At 35.5% G+C, this 5550-nt stretch overlaps 1 non-coding gene across 1 annotated transcript; it reads left to right on the plus strand.

Annotated features, from left to right (window-relative positions):
* The first annotated feature begins 1080 nt into the window (after nucleotides 1–1080).
* Nucleotides 1081–1188, plus strand: LOC127747920 (small nucleolar RNA R71). Its single transcript, XR_008009866.1, has one exon. It is a non-coding gene; the product is annotated as a small nucleolar RNA R71 (small nucleolar RNA).
* The last annotated feature ends 4362 nt before the right edge of the window (nucleotides 1189–5550 follow it).

A 5550-nucleotide genomic window follows, 5' to 3' on the forward strand; every position in this document is an offset into this window, starting at 1 on the left:
TATCTAAGATGTTCATTCGCGCTTAATTATGGAGAAGGTGATGATCAGTGATACTCATCACCTTCCTCAATCCATGAACGTGTGCCTGACAACCACCTCTGTTCTACATCAGATTGAATGAGTATCTCTTAGATTCCTTAATCAGAATCTTCGTGGTATAAGCCGGATTGATGGCGGCATCCATGAGAATCCGGAAGGTCTAAACCTTGTTTGTGGTATTCCGAGTAGGATTCTGGGATTGAATGACTGTGACGAGCTTCAAACTCCTGAAGGCTGGGCGTTAGTGACAGACGCAAAAGAATCAATCGATTCTATTCTAACCTGATTGAGAACCGATAGATGATTAGTCGTGCTGTGACAGAGCATTTGGACCATTTTCACTGAGAGGATGGGAAGTAGCCATTGACAACGGTGACACCCTACATAGAGCTTGCCATGGAAGGAACCTTGCGTGTGGAAAAAGGATTTCAAGGAAAAGTTGAAATTCAGATGACAAAGCATCTCCAAAACTCCAACATATCTCCATTATTAAAGTAACAACTATTTATTTTATGCCCTTTTTACTTTATACGAGGCTAAAGAATCCTATTGGTATCCTAACTAAGATTAATAAAATAAACATAGCTTGCTTCAATCCAATAATCTCCGTGGGATTCAACCCTTACTCACCTAAGGTATTACTTGGACGACCCAGTGCACTTGCTGGTTAGTTGTGCGGATTGCAAAAAGTGTGATTGCAATTTCGTGCACCAAGGAGGCTTCTTTAGAACTGCCCGATGCAGCTTGCAATCCAATCGGATTCTGAGAAATCATATTGACTTGTTGAGTCAATATTTTGTTCTGAGCCAATATGGCATTCAGAGTATCAATCTCAAGAACTCCTTTCTTCTGAGTCGTCCCATTATTCACAGAATTTCTTTCAGAAGTGTACATGAACTGGTTATTTGCAACCATTTCAATGAGTTTCTGGGCTTCTGCAGGCGTTTTTAGGTGAAGAGATCCACCCGCAAAATGGTCCAATGACATCTTGGATAACTCAGACAGACCATCATAGAATATATATATGATGCTCCATTCTGGAAACATGTGAGAAGGACACCTTTTGGTTAATTACTTGTATCTTTCCTAAGCTTCATAGAGGGATTCACCTTCCTTCTGTCTGAAAGTTTGGACATCCACTCTGAGCTTACTCATCTTTTGAGGTGGAAAGAATTTGGTCAAGAAAGCATTGACCAGCTTGTCCCAAGAGTTTAGGCTTTCTCTAGGTTGTGAGTCCAACCATGTTCTAACTCTGTCTCTTACAGCAAAAGGGAAAAGCATAAGTCTGTAGACCTCGGGATCAACCCCATTGGTCTAAACAGTATCACAAATCAGCAAGAATTCAGATAAGAACTTATGAGGATCTTCTGATGGAAGTCCATGAAACTTACAATTCTGCTGCATTAGAGAAACTAATTGAGGCTTAAGCTCAAAGTTATTTACTCCAATGGCAGGAATTGAGATGCTTCTTCCATAGAAGTTGGAAGTTGGTGCAGCATAGTCACCAAGCATCTTCCTTGCATTGTTGGCATTGTTGTTATTTTCGGCTGCCATGTCTTCTTCTTTTTTGAAAATTTCTGTCAGGTCCTCTCCAGAGAGTTATGCTTTAGCTTCTCTTAGCTTCCTCTTCAAAGTCCTTTCAGGTTCAAGATCAACTTCAAAAAGAATGCCTTTATCTTTGTTTCTACTCATATGAAAGAGAAGAAAACAAAGAAAGTATGGAATCCTCTATGTCACAGTATAGAGATTCCTTGATATGTCAGAGGAAAAGAAGAATAGAAGGATGAGGTAGATAGAGGAATTCGAACTTATAGAGAGGGAGGGGGTCCGAATTATTAAAGGAGGATAAGTGTTAGTGATTAAATAGAAAGAGATGGGAGAGAGAAGAAATTCGAATATTGAATAAAAGAAAAAGGAAAAATATTTTTGTTTTTATTTTAAAAATTAGTTAGCGTTCGAAAATTAAGAAAGGAGTAAAATAAAATTAGAGTTTAAAAAAATTAGTTAATTAAAAAGATTTTTGAAAAAGTTGTTAGTGGTTTTCGAAAATTAAGAAGTGAAAAAGTAGTTAGGTGGTTGTGAAAAAGGTAAGAAATAGTAAGTTTTGAAAAGATAAGAAGTTAGAAAAAAATTTTGAAATTAAAATTTGAAAAAGATATAATTTAAAAAGATTTAATTTAAAAAGATATGATTGAAAAAGATGTGTTTGAAAAGATATGATTGAAAAAGATTTGATTTTTAAATTAAAGTTGATTACTTGACTGACAGGAAACTAAAAGATATGATTCTAGAATTTAAAGATTGAACATTTCTTAATAAGAAAGTAACAAACTTGAAATTTTTTTACTCAAATCCTTAATTGTTAGCAAGGTTTTCAAAAATATGAAATAAGAATAAGAAAAATATTTTGAAAATTAATTTTTAAAATTTTTGAAAATATTAAAAAGAAAAATGAAAAATATTTGATTTTGAAAAAGATATGATTGATAGGAGAGGATATGAAAAAGATATGATTTTGAAAAATTAGTTTTAAAACTTGAAAAATTGAAAAAGATTTGAATTGAAAATAAAATTACCTCCTTGGTGTTATCCTGGCATTAAACGCCCAGAATGGTATCCATTCTGGCGTTTAACGCCCACTTGGCTACCTCCTTAGGCGTTAAACGCCAGAAATCCTTCTTTTCTGGGTGTTTTGAACGCCCAGCTTTTTCTCTGTAATTTCTCTACTGTATGTTCTGAATCTTCAATTCTCTATATTCTTGACTTGAAAAGACATAATTTTGAATAATTTTTTTTTGAATTTTTAATGATGAGAGAGAAAAATAATAGAATGAGATTAAACATGAAAAACTAAGATCAAAACAAGGAATGCATGCAAGAACACTTTGAATGTCAATATGAACATCAAGAACACTATGAAGATCGTGATGAACATCAAGAACATATTTTTGAAAATTTTTAAGAAAAGAAAGACATGCAAGACACCAAACTTAGAAATTTTCATACTAGAGACACTAACAAACTGAGAATGCACATGAGAAACAACAAAAAAGTACAAAACAAGAGAATTTAAAGATCAGACAAAGAAAATCATCAAGAACAACTTGAAGATTAATGAAGAACACAATGCATGAATTTTCGAAGAATGCTAGAAAAATAAAAACATGCAATTGACACCAAACTTAAAATTTGACTCTAGACTTAAACAAGAGACACAAAAATATTTTTATTTTATGATTTTTAAAATTTTTTTGTATTTTTTTTCAAAAATTATTTTGAAAAAGAAAATAAAGAAATTCAAAATTCTTAATACAAATTCCAGGAATCATGCAATGTTAGTCTAAAGGTTCAGTTTAAAAAGATTAGACATGGCTAGCCAAGCTTCAGCAGGCTATTACATGCAACAGCCAAATTGATGGGAATCAACTAGCTCCTGTGATGATAAAAGCATCATCTGAAACTCTAGAATTTATTCTTAAAAATTCTGAAGAACAAAATAAATGAAAAGCTTGTCCAAAATTACCTAATCTGAGCAACAAGATGAACCGTCAGTTGTCCAAACTCGAACAATACCCGGCAACGGCACCAAAAGCTTGGTGCATGGAATTGTTTGCTCCTTGGAAATGGCGACAAAAACATGGTCACACTAAATCGTTATTCACAACTCCGATACAACTAACCAACAAGTGCACTGGGTCATCCAAGTAATACCTTACGTGTGTAAGGGTCGATCCCACGGAGATTGTCGGCTTGTAGCAAGCTATGATCATCATGTAAATCTCAGTCGGGCAAATTCAAATGGTTATGAAGTTTTGATAATTAAAAGTTAAATAAAACATAAAGTGAGATAGAGATACTTATGTAATTCATTGGTGGGAATTTCAGATAAGCGTATGGAGATGCTTTGTTCCTTCTGAATCTCTGCTTTCCTACTGCCTTCATCCAGTCATTCATACTCCCTTCCATGGCAAGCTGTATGTTCAGGGATCACCATTGTCAATGGCTACCATCCGTCCTCTCAGTGAAAATGGTCCTCTACAGTTTCTGTATGGCTAATCAACTGTCAAATTTCTCGTCTCGGATGAAAAATACCAGGCACAGCTACCGCATGGCTAATCATCTGTCGGTTCCCACTTGTGTTGGAATAGGATCCATAGATCCTTTTGCACACTGTCACTGTGCCCAACATTTGTGAGTTTGAAGCTCCTTCACAGTCATCCCTTCCCAGATCCTACTCGGAATACCACAGACAAGGTTTAGACTTTTTGGATCTCAGGAATGCTGTCTATTGATTCTAGCCTATACCACGAAGATTCTAATCTCAAATTCAGATGCTCTGTTGTCAGGAGAGATGATGTGAATCGTTGATGATAGATCTAAGAGATATACATTCAAGCTTGTTTTCAAGTAGAACGGAAGTGGTTGTCAGACACGCGTTCATAAGTTGAGAATGGTGATAAGTGTCACTTGATCATCACATTCATCATGTTGAAGTGCGAATGAATATCTTGGAATAAGAATAAGCTTAAATTGAATAGAAAACAGTAGTAATTCCATTAATTCATGAGGAACAGTAGAGCTCCACACCTTAATCTATGAGGTGTAGAAACTCCACCGTTGAAAATACATAAGTGATGAAGGTCTAGGTGATGCGTGAACATCTTGTCTATCTTTTCCTAGTGAATTTGCACTTAAATTGCTGAGTTTAATTAAGAATTAATTATATTTTAGCCATTATGGATGTTACTTTGAGTCTTTTAAAATTTTTTTTATTTTAGGTAGCATTCGGCGGAATTTGATGGAGTTTCTGCAGCACAAGAATCAAAAGAGATGGCAGCGAGGAGTGACGCGTACGCGTGCCTGACGCGTACGCGTGATTTGGAGCTTTCTATGGCGACGCGTGCGCGTGACCGACGCGTACGCGTGATTTGAAGAATTGCACAGCGACGCGTGTGCATGACTGACGCGTCCGCATGACTTCCGAAGAAGACCATCGACACGCACGCGTGACATGCGCCACGTGCAGAAACGCAAAAAACGCTGAGGGGTGATTTCTGGGCCCCATTTTAGCACCCAAGTTAGGCGCAGATCCAGTTAAGCCAAGTGGTCCCCACGTTACAAGATGCAGAGTAGTTAGTTAATTCTGATTTAAATTAAAATTTGATTTTAAATTAGGAAAAGATATTATCTTAATTTTTGGATATTAGATTTTAAAATTATTAGGATTAGTTATAAATAGGAATTTAGATGGCATCAGAAAAAAACTCAGTACATTCAGACACAGTACATTTTTTTACTAGAACCTTTATTTTTCTTCTCTGAACCATGAGCAACTAATCCTCCATTGTTAAGGTTAGGAGCTCTGTCTATTTGTATGGATTTATTCGTTTGATCTTTCTAATTTAATCCATGTTTAGATTTATATTTCAATAATTATTTTCGCTCTTTATTTTATGAATATGGGTGGAACGGAAGTATGACCCATGTTCTAATTGAGTTCTTGTAAAACTT

This window comes from Arachis duranensis, chromosome 5 (assembly GCF_000817695.3).
Source record: "Arachis duranensis cultivar V14167 chromosome 5, aradu.V14167.gnm2.J7QH, whole genome shotgun sequence".
Taxonomy (NCBI): Eukaryota; Viridiplantae; Streptophyta; class Magnoliopsida; order Fabales; family Fabaceae; genus Arachis; species Arachis duranensis.